At 37.6% G+C, this 15984-nt stretch overlaps 1 protein-coding gene across 7 annotated transcripts in view; it reads right to left on the bottom strand.

Moving 5' to 3' along the window:
• The window catches only part of LOC149073001 (RIMS-binding protein 2-like), a 240323-nt gene that overhangs the window by 190444 nt on the left and 33895 nt on the right, over positions 1-15984 (bottom strand). The gene's annotated exons all lie outside the window — the stretch shown is intronic.

Raw genomic sequence — 15984 nt, forward strand, 5'->3', positions numbered from 1 at the left:
TCGGGCCAATATTCAACGAAATTGGCCGATTCGCGAACTGGCTAATTTCGTTCTTTGGAAGTAACATATAATTTGTATTTAATTTCTGTGGTTTCGAGTGTACGTTCCTCAGAAAAAAATATCACCTAAATATCGTTGCTCCGGCTATTAGCAGTAGGATATTCAAGGCTTTCCAGGATTGGGATACCTAGCTTTCAGTATCTTTTGACCTACTGGACGAAAGGTTAGCTTGGGTTAAGGGTTCTCTATACGTCTATGACATTTTCTTTTCTCGGAGAGCCCAATTAATCATCATGTAGCTAAATCACGGCTTCGGTACCTAGCAATGAATCTTCGTGTTTCTTTATTCGCGTACAAGAAAAATATTTCTTTTACTAGCATGGCATTGCCAAAGAAGGATGATTGATTCGGTCAAGGTTATGGCAATAAGTTTTACTCCATGTGTAACGAAAGCCCATTTTTTCCTTCAAAAACCTCTACGGAGTGAATCTATGCTTTTTCTGAGATTCGTTGGAACATGCTTTTTCAATCAATGCGAAAAATATTTGTGGAAGTGTGAAACGCGTTAACATTTTTACGCGAAAAGCGTAACTTTTGAAAACTCGAAATGAAATATTTTTGAGTTGATACGTATTTTTTTTTTTACCAAAAAGCAAAATGAAAAACAAGTACAGTATATGTGAGCCAAATTCGGTAAAAATTAAAAGTCACGTTTATTGAGATTTACTGAAGGAAAATAAATTCTAACGAAATTGTGGAGCACTGCGATTCCCGTCAAAATGGTATCTCTATAAACGGATTTTTCCTAATATTTTTCAACCACAAGCATCCCCTTTCCGTGACTTTTAGCTGTTTAACTATCCCTAAATGTTTTCGAAACCTCTTGTAAATTCGCCGATAAATTCAAGCTTTAAACTGCAGTTGGCTTAAGTTGTAAGCAGTGCGAAGTAATATCGTGGAGTGAAATGATGCCAGCGTAATTAAAAAAGCCACGCCCAATCATCAGCAAATGACCTCTCAGTTCCATTAAAGTAAGATTCATTAACATTTAGATACCGGAAAAGATATACGGCAAAACTGCCGCCTAAATATTTTACTCTTAATCGCATAGAATGAATTTAAGAGTTGAAAGAATTAGACGTGAGTCATGGCCGTCTTAAGAGAATCACGGGCCAAGTAATTTTTCTGAGGCCCTACCTGGCAAATTCTCGAAAAATTCAACTACTTCTCATTTTTCTGAGGCCCCTCTTCTCTTCAGAGCCCCGGGCCGTACCCGGTTGGGCCCATGCGTTAAGACGGCACTGACGTGAGTTTAGAAGTCGACGAATATATATATAATTGACAAATGTAAGCACTCTAAAACAAACTAAAATGTCAAGTCCAACGTAATACCATCAAATCCAAAATACATCAACACAACTTCCCGGATAAAAGATCTATAAAATATTTATCATATCATTACTGTATACTGTGATATGGATCTCTCCTGATTTTTTACTCTGCAACAAACGCATTAGCTTACTGTTTAACACAGCAGTTCTCAAACTTTTGTCACCCGTGGCTCCCCTTCCCAATTCATGGTTCCTCTGCAACTCCTCAGAATAGATTGGTAGATATTTTTCCCCATATAAAAGAACCACTTCAAAGCATAAATAAGCACACAAATGAATATCTATCTCCAGCTCTCCGTGACGCCCCTAGGAGCCGTGAACTTAGGAGCAGCACACTTTAAGAAACACTGATTTAACAGTATCTAAGTACCGTAATTTTCTTGAAAAATGGTATGGCATTTACGTGTTACTTCTTAAAACACATTCGGCGTTCATACCCGTTTTTTCTCTAATTTCCCTTCAATAAAAGATGTTAATATCTTTATGGGAACCTCAATTATTCGAGCTAATAAGAACTATTCACAGAAATTCTAAAAACGTTTTAAGGCATGAATGAATGAACGCCAGGGTCTCTGCCACCGGACTTATCCCGTTGCCGAGATCTCTTCCAGCCCAGCTTCGTGGCAGAGTCTGGAACAAAGTGAGTGTGTACACCTAACAGTCTGAGTGTGTAGCTAGTGTTGTGTATGATATTTCAGTGCTGCCATCTATACTTCAAATTGTGAGCGAAGTGTAATGATTGAATATTAGTAACGTTGTAGGCCTGTTGCTCTCTGCGGCGAGACTTTTTAACGGGGAGATCGGCTCGCATTCGCGCCTTGAAGTTGGGAACCACAGAAAACCAACTTCAGCCGACCACCACTGTGGGGTTCGAACCCGGATCCTCGCATCGCGAGTCCGTCAATATAACCACTCGACCACCACAGCGGCAACGTTTTAAGGCAAATGATTTTTTCTTAACATATTTCTTTCACAGCACCCCATCAATACAGTAGTTTTGTTAGTTTTTCCTGCCATTTTGTCAAAAACGAAAATGCGACACGGCACTAACTTGCACTTCCTCACTCAACGGCCGTCCTCTGCTGGCGACTAGCAGCTTCTGCAGGCATGTAAAAATTCAAGCATGTGTGCTAGGATCACATACATACGTGCGCCAAACCACGCCTCCCTAGTTATATTGGTTTACGCACGAAAAATTATGGACGGATACTTTTTGAACAAAAACCTCGTATCTTATATACCTAAGCTAAATAAAATTTTATTTCGCTGTCTGCAGAGTCCTTCAGACTTTTCAGATGGGCATAAAATGGACTGAGAGCAGCCTATGACATATAGTATACAGGGTGTTTCAAAAAGAATCATCCAATTTGAAATGCGTATATTACGAAAAATATATGGTATGCGTATAATTGGTATGCATAATATTGGTAATGCATAATATTGGTATGCGTATATTACGAAAAATATTGAACATAGACACTTAAGATTGATTTTATATCACATGGCTAATCAAAGTTTTTTTACAAACCAAATTAAAGGTGCTCAATATGTCCATTTTGGGATGAACGGCATATGTCTATACGGTAGTCAAATTCGTCCCAAACTTTGCGAGCATGTTTGCACCCATTGAGAGCGGATTTCAGTGGACTACATGCGAAACTCTGTCGGATGCGCTTCACATTTTCATCTGACATGCGGGGACGGCCAGGGGATTTCCCTTTACACAGACAACCCGTGCCTCGGAATTGTTTATACCATCGCCTAATGCTCTGAGCGGTAGGAAGTTCAACACCAGGGTATTGTCGACAAAAACCACGATGAACAGTTTTTACGGACTCACACTTCGCGAAGCTTAGAACACAAAACGATTTCTGTTATGCAGTCACCATCTTGACAAACACTGAAGTGGCGGCCGAAAGAAGAACGTTAGTGTTACCTGATGGCAACTGTGTGAAACTCGAGATTTCCCTCTTTCTACCTACACACTATTCGATCATAACGGATCAAAAGCTGAATAGTTATTTTTTTAAATCGGATGATTCTTTTTGAAACACCCTGTACATTGTATCTTATTAGGGTGGTTACAAATAAACTGAGGGTGTGGTAGTCCAGGTCGATAAGATATCCTCCTGAAGTGCAAAAGGATGTTTACAGGTGTTGCGAGTTGGATACCTGATTCCTCCTTGTCAGAAACGTTTCTGATACTGGGGTACAACAGAAATGGCAACAACATGACTACGGAAAACGATTGCTACCACACGGAGTGCCACACCGAGGGGTTAGCGCATCAACCTCTCGGTTAATATAAAAAAAAAGCAAAAAATGTCGATTGCTGCCGTTCAGAATCAGCAATAAATTGTAGGTCATGCTCTAATTAGCTCTCGTGTGCAGAAAATGACCGTGGTGCGACAAAAATGATCAAATAAACTGACACTACTCAGACATGTAGCGCCCATTCTGATGGAGGTATTTTGATGAAACTTAGTAAAAAGCGTTTTCAAAGTGTGAGTCGATGCTCTGAGGAGGCGTCGCGGCAAGCTAGAGCGTAGGTGCCGGAACCTAGGGCCTGAGGCCATTTGAGCCCCCAATAATTTCTGAAAAAACAATGCAATGCACCTTCTTCCTCTTGCGTACGCGCTTGAGTCCCGTATGTACGGGACGACCAGCAACTTTCAGCCCCTCCAATGTTATCTTCACTGCGGCGCCTCTACGCTAGAGATATTGTTTTGCGTATCTGTTTATGCTTTGAAGTGGTTCTTTTATAAGTATGTGTGCGCACGGGTGTGAAAATATCTGCTAAACTATTCTGAGGAGCCGGAGATGAACGATGAATTGGCCAAGAGAGTCAAATCGTAACAAAAGTTTGAGAACCATTGGTATATAGAATATATGGACAATGGGGAAAAGGAAGATTCGATAAAAATACTTCAATTATTGACCACCAGGTGAAAAAGTGACGCTTTTTATCGCAGTTAGTTTTTTCCCATGGTCCACATAACGTTATATACCAAGTTTCAATGAAATACGTCCAACACAACGGGTGTTACGGTCGGAGTAGTGTCCGTTGTGGCGGACATATTTCATTGAAACTTGGTATATACGTTATTTGAATCACGGGAAAAAGATAACTGCGATAAAACAGCGCCACTTTTTCACCTGGCGGTCAAAAATGAATTATTTTTTTACTGAATCTTTTCCCTTATGGTCCATACACAGGGCCGTCTTAAGAGCATCGTGGGCCCTCGGGCCAAGTGATATTTCTGAGGCCCTACCTGGCCAATTCTCGAAAAATTCAACTACTTCTCGTTTTTCCGAGGTCCCTCTCCTCTTGACGCCACCGGGCCGTGCCCGGGTGGGCCCATGCGTTAAGGCGGCACTGTCCATACATCCTATATAGCAAGTTTCATCAAAATACCTTCATCAGAATTGGCGCTTCACGTGTCTGAGTAGTGTCAGTTTACTTATAATCACTCTGTATAATAGATAATCATAAAAATATGGTATTAATTTCAATCTGGAAACTTTTCTCTCGCTAATCCTTCTAGTTCCCTTTACAATATCCATCTGTGATTTTGAGCGTCATCTCTGTGGCGAATTCCTATATCTAAATTTATAAAACTATAAAACTTCTATCGCCATTTGGTCTAGTTTTGTCTTGAAATGAATACTGTATAATCCTCAATTACGGCGATGCGACGTCCCTGAGCAGTTTCAGATTTTATTAGGCAATTTTTCACGACTGCCCCATGTCCCCCTGAATTATGATTCTTTATGGGGTCACCCCCCATATAGGTATTGATTAATAGGTCCACAAATTTTATTATAACAAAATTATAATTCAAGATTTACAGAAGACTGGATGTTGTGAAGATATTTGTTATTTGAGATGTTAATTTTTTTTTTTTTTTAAGGAAGGAAAAAACTCATCTCTGCCTCTACCGGGAGTCGAACCCGGGTCCCTCGATTGCCGGACGAGTGCTCTGACCACTAAGCTACAGAGGAGATAGAGATTTTCCTTCGCTAGAGCGTATATATGCCGAACGGAACCGTGCAATGGACGGTGAAACCGATCAGCTAATAGCTCATGGACGACGAGCCACCAGAGGGCTATATATATGACATGAATGTCGCTCTCCACTTGTTAATACAAGATTTACAGAAGACTGGATGTTGTGAAGATATTTGTTATTTGAGATGTTAATTTTTTTTTTTTTTTTAAGGAAGGAAAAAACTCATCTCTGCCTCTACCGGGAGTCGAACCCGGGTCCCTCGATTGCCGGACGAGTGCTCTGACCACTAAGCTACAGAGGAGATAGAGATTTTCCTTCGCTAGAGCGTATATAACAAATATCTTCACAACATCCAGTCTTCTGTAAATCTTGTATTAACAAGTGGAGAGCGACATTCATGTCATATATATAGCCCTCTGGTGGCTCGTCGTCCATGAGCTATTAGCTGATCGGTTTCACCGTCCATTGCACGGTTCCGTTCGGCATATATACGCTCTAGCGAAGGAAAATCTCTATCTCCTCTGTAGCTTAGTGGTCAGAGCACTCGTCCGGCAATCGAGGGACCCGGGTTCGACTCCCGGTAGAGGCAGAGATGAGTTTTTTCCTTCCTTAAAAAAAAAATTAACATCTCAAATAACAAATATCTTCACAACATCCAGTCTTCTGTAAATCTTGTATTAACAAGTGGAGAGCGACATTCATGTCATAAAATTATAATTATTTTTTGTGTCTGACATCATTTCCGATTTTGCTCAAAATGTTATTGATGTTTCTAAATCATTAGAATTTGTCATTTTCATACTAAATTCCCTTAAAGCAGGGGTGCGCAACCTTTTCAGTCCGTGGGCCAGATATGTGGTTATTTCTGCTGCTCGTGGGCCAGAAACTAGAATATATAATGTGACCATATTACCCGTATTATATTATACGGGACATTCCTTAATTTTATCCGTCCCGACTTTTCTGTAAAATGTCCTGTTTTTCCCGATTTTTAACGAATCTCATTGGAATTTTTATTTTTCACTGACATCAAGGATTGAGATTATAAATTATATGATAATTACAATCACATAAATACGTATATTCATTTCACAGAAACTTTACTTTCCCTTGACAAATTGTTGGCTATAATTAGCAATTTTACTTTCCTTTGAGAGTTTTTTGGCTGTAATTAGCAACTTCACTTAACTTTGACAATTTCTTTGGCTAAAATCAGTGACTTTACTTCTCCCTTGACAATTGATTGCTTGGCTATAATTAACCACTTTCCCCCTTGACAATTTTTTTCTATAATTGGCAACTTTACTACCACTACTTCCCTTTGACAATTTTTTAAGCTATAATTGGCATCTTTTATTACATTCAAAAATTTTTTGGCGGTAATTGGTGACGGCACGTATATAGATCCGGATTTTCTGTATTTTTCATGAAGGTAATACTGTATGATAGCCTTTTTTACTATTTATAAATTTTTTTTATCGAAAAACCTTTCTCTGGCCGCATTTGGCCAGCGGGTCGGAGGTTGTGCACCCCTGCCCTAAAGTAATTCTCAAAGCATTTTCAGATATTGTCATGATGTTTTGCTGTGCGTAATAAATTATGAGAATGCTTGGAAATTGCTTTTACTGCAGCCATTTTTTTGCTATAGAAAAAAAAAATGGATGTTCTTAAATTAATTTTGATGTAAAAATTCACGATTACAATATGATAGCAAAGATGATTATTTAATAATTATGTAAATCGAAATTTATAGAATGATGTTGCATGAAGTCTGAAAATTTAATAATTGTTGTAAACAATAGTATCACGTCGTTCTTATAATTTTCTTAATTAGGATAAAAAAATTATTTGCTCATGAATATCAATTTGATTTTCAATCTTGAAGATGCAAATTGACAATAACTTGTTCCGTTGACTTTGGATATTGAATTTCCACTAAATATTCCACCCACTAATTTATTTTGAGGGTAAAGTTCAGATATTTAAGCATCACACTAACAATAAAGTACAAGAATCAAATAGAATTTCAGTATTTTTCTTATACTAAAACGTAAAACAAATCGTTTAACACTGAAAACATAGAGATTTTTAAGAGTTATATATACCAAAAAATCTTCAATCTCTCTAATAAATACCATTTATAGCTTCAAATAATATTAAACACGATGATGTATAGTATATAAATATGAATTTAGAATTTATAAAAGATCAAATAGCTTAGCCGTATCTCTGAAATATTTCGAAGAAAATTTAATTTCTTTAAAAGCCTTTCACTTAAATTCAGGGAAATTAAATTTATTGTTCTGCTTGCGAAGAAAAATCCGGAAAGTTATTTTATTGACTTTTAAAACCCTGCTTTCATATAAGATAACATAAATTTGACATGTGGAGATAAAGAAGAGATATTCTGCCATGAACAATTTTTAAAGAAATCTATGATTCATGGGTATTACGCACAATCTCATTTGTTATTTTACATTGAACGAATCCATGACTTTTCGAATAAAAAAAAATTACCAATAACTCTATAGATATATGACAATACGAAATATTTCAGATGGTACATTATTTTCCAAATAACATAGAACTAAAATTTCAAAATTTATTGAAAGTGTCATTGGATATAAAAATTGTACTATGCTCTGGTGAAACTTCAAAGAAAACACAAGGGATTCTGAAGATTATAAGAAAATCACTTTATAAAACCATTCACTTGAATTTTATCTACCTAAACATAAGTACACTGTCTGCCCAAAAAAACCTAATCTATCTTATTGCACCAATTGCGCAAGCCTCATGAGAAGTGTTTAATCTGGAATTGTTTCTGTTGTGTTTTCTGAGTAATTTAGCGAACTTAATGATCATATAATTACCCCTTCACTAAATATTTTGTTCACTGAAATGCGTTCTACAGAAAAGCAAGAAAGCAACTACAAGAAAGTGACGCGTTTAGGCTCTAACAACGCATTCAGTCACTATTGAATTAAGATGTCATTACGTGAAAACTGGAGTATACAGTAAACATCTTATACTTAAAGTTCCTAATATTATTCAGTAATAAAGGACATGGTTTAGCTTTAAATGTTGGAAAATTGGCATGTATGTCTTCTCGAAAATGGTAAATGCTTCTAATACTGGGCAAAACCCCAGTCGCTGGGTTCGTAGAATGTTATATACCAGAGGGGCATATTTTAAGCACGTCAAGAAACCAGTGGTACCAACCAGTAAACAAAATGCATTTCACTTAATCATGGAGAGTCCTTCGTAAGCAGGATTTTCTCAGGGGGGGGGGGGTCGTTCTTTTACTGCAAAAAAAATGCAATAAAATCTCGAATAAATAGGCTCAAGTACATTCCGTTGCCAATGTTTTTAAAATCATTACGAATAAAAACTTTTGAAAATATGAAATTTAGTAGATTTTTGTGGGTTTTTTTTCACCTAATAGTACTGCGATTCGCTTAACCCTTTCAGCGGAATTGGCGAGATATCTCGCTTCCTTAAAGGCCACGTAATTCAGTATTGACAAGCCTAGATATATTGTAAAGTTGATTTCTCAATGAAACACCTTTCCTTTTGCTTACCTTTAGCTTTGCAGCTACTGAAAATCGGAAGAAAACCTACTTTATTAAGGAAGATATTACATTTTTTTTGTAGGGTTTTAGTAATTTTTTTCTGCTATGCCGCTTAGAAGGTTAAATAGGCCACTAGCCTAAACGCGTTATTCAAGACCATGGTTTTTTTATTTGCATTGAAACCTCGCTACAACGATTTTCGATACAACGATAAATTTCTCTACAATGATATTTTTGCAAATCGTATTTTAAATTGCCTAAAGTCTAATGTAAAACTTCTCTCGATATAACGATATATTTTACTATAAATCTCTCTATAACGATGATTCGAAGAGATTTCAAAACTGTAACAATGGTATTTTTCATATTTACTCAAAATCACCTTCAATATACAGGGTGATTCAGAAAAGATGGGGAAAAACTTTAAGAGAGGTGATAGTACTCACCAATACAAACAATTGTCATCGAACGATGCATGGTCTAACATGAAACGCAAACGAGTTAGCGCGTTTCGAAACATCCGCTCCGCAAACGTTAAAACGGCATTCCTGTTGAAATTTATCGGGAGAAAAAGAACGCAGTTCATGCAAATGTAACCTGAGGAGGAAGAATAAACCGTATGCAAATCTGCGTCACAGTGAATAAAAGGCGCGGACTCAGTATTACTAAAGTGCTTAATTATCCCGTACGTTACAACTGTTAGAACGGTTGCACGCTGGAATAAACAGCTGTAACGTACGGGATAATGGCGCACTTTAGTAATACTGAGTCCGCGCCTTTTATTCACTGTGACGCAGACTTACATACGGTTTATTCTTCCTCCCCAGGTTACATTTGCATGCACGGCGTTCTGTTTCTCCCGATAAATTTTAACAGGAATGCCGTTTTAACGTTTGCGGAGCGCGTGTTTGCGTTTCATGTTAGACCATGCATTCTTCGATGACAATTGTTTGTATTGGTGTGCACTATCACCTCTTACAGTTTTCCCATCTTTTCTGAATCACCCTGTATTTTCAAATTCCACAACAGCTTTTGTTCTTTGGAGGATGTCTAAGCATCGATATTTTGCACTATCTATCCCATTTAGATTGAAAGTGTTAATGAAGTTGCCGTGAAGCTGCTTTCTGTGCAGTACACAAAAGAGTTGTGCAGTAAACTACTTTATAGGGTGAAATAACTATAACTGAATTTTCTTCATCAACTAATCAATTACAAATGTTTGCTGTGAATAAACTAATGCTACCTCTCGATATAGCGATGAACTCTCTACAACGATTTTTTTTTTCCATGGCCTGCAGATTATCGAGGTGTTTCACTGTATTATATACGTTACTGCCAAAGCCCGAAGTGCGGCCAATTCGCGAATTGGAAGAGTTTTGGCAGAAGTGCGATTTGCAGAAATAATTCAGGCTTTGACTAGCCAATTCGCTAAGTGGCTGGAGATCCCTGGCCAATGTTCGTTGTGCTGATGTAAGACTGTCCGGTAGGTCCCAAAGCCAATTTTTTTAATCGCTAACGTGTGATACTTAGCTATATACAGTAACTGTATGAAAAAAAAGAAGAGAAATTTGAGACAAATTATCACGAAAAAATACGCCAAATGGCAATGACCCCGAATCATACTTTTTCTTTCCGGACTTCGGTGAGGGATCTCTAGCCACTTCACGAACTGGCCAGCCAAAGCCCGAAATTCGGATATTGGCAGGGCCAATTTACAACGAAATCGGCCAATTCGCGAACAGGTCGATTTCGGGCTTTGGCAGTAACATATATATATATATGTTATATATATATATATATATATATATATTTATATTTAATTATTTATATTATATAAATAATTATATATGTATTATATATATACAATGCTTTTGTCAATTCTTCAATGCGATATTTTTTTCTTGGTCCAGAGAATAACGTTATATCGAGGATTCACTGTACATATTTTTTGATTTAAAATACTCTATTATCTCTTAAAGTTTGTAAGAATCACGTTCTAAACAACATGTGTTTAAGATAGAGATAGACAGCAGCTTTTTTTTCAGCCCAATGTATGAAGGACACATGCCGTATCTGGATTTTATGCCGTGGTGAACTCGGAAAGAAAACTCAATTGGTTTCAACCGGGACTCGAATCCATACCCTCTTGCATTCCGGGCAAGCACGCTACCATGTACAACCACTGGAGACACGACCCCGCCTTCCTTATTTCACGCACTGTGGCGTAAGGCGATGATGTAGAGGCATTAGTAGCCTCTGCTTCAGTGACATATGTTTAAACCGTAAAATATCTAAGAACTTATTCGACATGGATGTTTTGAGGAAAACTCATAATTATGAGAAATGTTTGGCTTTGGTTAGCACTCGGTAATATAAAATAAAATGAATTTCGTAGCTCGACAGCTGTTTCGCGATGAGGAAATTTGGGAAAAACGAGTTTTCTACAGAGTTTCCGCGATTCTCGTGACAAACTCCGGGCGTGTGATCTGTTTCTGGAAATAACTTGATATTAAATTTTCCTCGTAAGGAAAACTCATTTCCTATCTAGTTAGAGCCACACGTGTGCGCAAAACCCATCCACTGCTTTAACACGCATTCCTCCTTGTTTACCTGAAAATATCCAATTCTTCATCCTGATTTACCGAATCTCAAAGGAAGATGACAATTTAATATGTGTTCGAAAAACTCACGACATGTGAGTCTTGTTCTCTGCTGTAATTTCGTTAGTTACAAGGTCCAAAATGAATGAAATGGCGGAACAGTCACATCTGATATCACAGTACCCCAAAAAGAAAGTACAAAAGAAGAATATTATGTACAATAATAGTAGTACAAGTGATATCGTACTTGCTTTAGTTATTTTTCCTACTAATTTCTTTGGATGGTTTAGCAGTGTGTGTGTATCTTACAAGTACAATTTGCCAATTTATTTGAATTTCCTGAAGAAAAAATATATTTTTGGAAAGTATGTCTCTCTATTTTTGATCTTCTGGAAATTCTGGAGAATTTTCTGGAAAAAAAACTGATTAAGTTTTACATATCTCTGATACTTAGTTTTTTTGTTAAATTTTAAAGAAATGCATTGCAAACAGCTTTCGCAAATGATAAAATACCATGACATTAGTGTAATTGAATAAAAATCAATTAAAAAAATATACAGTATGTATGTAAAATAAACTGCTCAGTTCATGAAATGAAGCAAAAGTTTGAGGTTTCATTGAGTTAATCTTGCTTAAAATTAAATTATAAAACTTAAATTTTAAATTTAAAAAATTTCTAACATTTAAATCTAATTTCAGATACAATTGAGTCAATGAAATCTTAAACTTTTGCTTCATTTCATGAACTGAACATTTTCTTTTATATATATACATATATAGAATTGGGGCTGTTGAATAGTCTTTACTTGTTAACTAGGAGAAGACCCTTCAATTGTTTCATTATGAGGAATTGAAGGAATCGACTAGGAGTAGAGGCTCAAAGTCCAATCCGTACCTTCTCGTGGTGCAGCCTGTAAATAACCATGTTTAACACGTGGTGAACGGACGCGGATGGGCTTCCTCCAACCTGCACTGGCCAGCGTGGAGGATTACGGCCAATAACCCTCCAAAAGAAATATTAACTCTGTCTATAAACTAAGGTCCTCAGTTCCCAGCGGTCTGAGTGTTCCTGGTTACGGCAGCAACCAGCAAAACATGAAGACAGAGGGTGCTAATAATCTCTGGGTTGGACCAGGCTGCCTGCCATAAGATGCTGACCTTGGTCACGTATAACGGACGATCTATTTCTTCAAGAGTTGGAAGAAGAACTGCAAAGAATAAATTGGGACATCTTAGGCATCTGCGAAGAAGAAAAGGAGAGGAGAAAATCGAACTTGCCAGTGGACATGCATTTTACTACAGAGGAACAGATAATGGAAGAACCAGTAGAGTAGGATTTCTCATTCATGAAAAGTGGAAAAATCACATCGTTGAGTTAGATAGTACATCTGATACAGTTGCAAAGTTGATTATGCAAATACCAAGCAGATATCGGATACAGATTACAAGTCTATGCACCAACAACAAGCTATTGTGAGGAAGAAGTAGAAGACTGCTTGTCATTGTTTAGCGCAGCACAACCTTGATGGTCCTCACGCGAATAAAAACCAAACTCTAATCCAATCCAAAGGTGCTCATGCACCAATAAAAACCAAACTTTTTTAAACGAAAGTTTGGTTTTTATTCATGCGTGGGCCATCAGAGTCGTGCTGAGTCAAGCAATGACAAAACAAGCACGGATCCAGAGAGATGTGTTGGGAGGCGATTTATTATGTAGATTCGTTTGATTGCTCAGTAAAATACGGACACGGCGATTTTTTCCATATTATTCAGCTCTTGGGAGGAGTGATCGCCCCTCTCTGGATACTTGCGGTACAAAGACTTGTGGTCGATTTTGCTTTACCCAGGTTGCACCACGAAGAAGCTTACAAACGTAATAACTCCCTGCACTCTGGAGTGGTGGTTGATAGCACATATCGCAGCAAATACGTCGGAAAAATATATTTTCTTTTGGTGAAGCTATTGTGCATTCATTAGAAAAATCCTCAACCGCCTTTGCTATTGCGATTCGACCACACACTCTATGACCAAAAATGCTTGCTTAGGTGTCTTTTATCACCTCTTGAAGTTTGTTCCATGAATTTACAATCACCCGTTAGATGTACTTTCTCTAAAGAGAAACAATTCGAATCGCATTCTCAATCGGTAAAAAATTATCCTATATATGATTATGGTTGAATGTCAATGAAGAAAAAAAAGCACAGACCTAAAAAATGTGTACTATTTGGGTAGAAGATACTAACTCCTGTTGAGGAATATAGATGGCACTCTAGAAAAACAGAATAAGACAATCGTATAAAATAAGAGGTTTCAATTCTGGCACAGCTCATCCCTTCATGGGTAGAATGTCATTAAAATTGCTCCATGGTCATACTAGAAAGGTATATATTTCTTGGACTTTGAGGAGAGAGGAACTTTGAGTTTCAGCAAGGACTTTAATGAGCATCAAATGAGCAAAAAAATTAGCCCGTAATTAATATATGCATGCCCGAAAAAAAAGCAAAAAAACACGCCATATTAACATACCCTTGCATTTATCATCCTTTCGAGCACAATCAAGGCTTAACATCATTTCAGTCGAGACACAAAAAATGTAATTACTGAGAGAAATTAATATAAAAACAGATTTAGAGAACGTCTTAAAAAAAATGCAATATGCAACCTACATTGCCATGATAAATTTATAAATAAATTTCCATAAAAAAAAAAAAAAAACAGGCTTACGGTTGATTTTCATGATGAAAGATTTAATTTTTTTTTTCGGAATTATAAACTAGAGGAAAAATCTCAACCTTCAAAATACATAATATTCTTACCTTTAGAGATTATATTTAGAGAAATTTTTTTCTAAAAGTCTTAACTAAGCAAACGATAAGCAATAACCGTATTGAAAAATCATGCTTCAAGATTTTTTCCTTCAAATATACGTATATTATTAAATCTGTGAAAAAAAAACCAAAACAATCTTGATGGATTCCAGAAATGGCAGCAGATGTTCTTGTGGAATGTGTTTGCTCAGCCAAAGGAAAAAAAAAAAAAACGAGGTCTCTCCCGATACTTAAAAGTTCCTAAGTACTGGCATTTCCATCAAACAATTTAACAGAAAAAATGCTATTTTTAAAGGAAAAAAGATACTCCAACTACGGTTTTTTTGTCTCTAATTAAGGTTTAAGAAGCTTTTTCTCTCTCAAGGATAAAACTTTAATCTTTCAAACTGAATGTAAGGAAGGAAAAAAAGGCAACGTTCACACAAATAACGATTTTTCGTCTTTGTAAAAGATGTCGCACTAATCTGCGATGCTGATGAATTAAAAATATTGAAAACGCTTTGACATAAAGCAACCGGAAAACATGTCAAAAATTAAAAAATGAATTATATATTTCACTCGAGAATACGAAGGATCTATAAATAGTGGGTAAAAATGTATCATTGCACGTAACGAACTTGAATAGCGACATAGTTCTATGGCAGGCACCGAATCCTGCAAAAATAAACTGAAGAGCCAAAAAAACTGGTGCAGGCATGCGTATGCAAATAAAGAGATATGGAACCAATCAGAGTACGGCGCTGCGGTCGGCAACGCCTATATAGCGCAACGAGTGTCTGGCATAGTTGTTAGATCGGTTACTGCTGCTACAATGGCAGGTTATCGAGGTGGTGTTATAGAGAGATGGGACATAGCATCTCCGAGGTAGCGATGAAATTTGGATTTTCACGTACGACCATTTCACGAGTGTACCGTGAATATCGGGAATCCAGTAAAAAATTAAATCTACGACATCGCTGCGGCCGGAAAAAGATCATGCAAGAACGGGACTGACAAGAATCATTAAATGTGACAGACGTGCAACCCTTCCGCAAATTGCTGCAGATTTCAATGCTGGGCCATCAACAAGTGTCAGCGTGCGAACCATTCAACGAAACATCATCGATATGGGCTCTTGGAGCCGAAGGCCCACTCGTGTACCCTTGATGACTGCACGACACAAAGCTTTACGCCTCGCCTGGGCCCGACAACACCGACATTGGACTGTTGAGGACTGGAAACACGTTGCCTTGTCTGACGAGTCTCGGTTCCAATTGCTTCGAGCTGATGGACGTGTACGGGTATGGAGACAACCTCATGAATCCATGGACCCTACATGTCAATAGGGGACTGGACTGTTCAAGTTGGTGGAGGCTCTGTGATGGTATGGGGCGTGTGCAGTTGGCGTGATATCGGACCCCTGATACGTCTAGATACGACTCTGACAGGTGACAGGTACGTAAGCATCCTGTCTGATCACCTGCACCCATTCATGTCCATTGTGCATTCCGACGGACTTGGACAATTTCAGCAGGACAATGCGACACCCCACACGTCCAGAATTGCTACAAAGTGGCTCCAGGAACACTCTTCTGACTTTAGGC

The sequence above is a fragment of the Pholcus phalangioides genome, unplaced genomic scaffold (assembly GCF_987345545.1).
Source record: "Pholcus phalangioides strain wild (caught in Gottingen) unplaced genomic scaffold, Ppha-v1.0 ptg000017l_1, whole genome shotgun sequence".
NCBI classification, from domain to species: Eukaryota; Metazoa; Arthropoda; class Arachnida; order Araneae; family Pholcidae; genus Pholcus; species Pholcus phalangioides.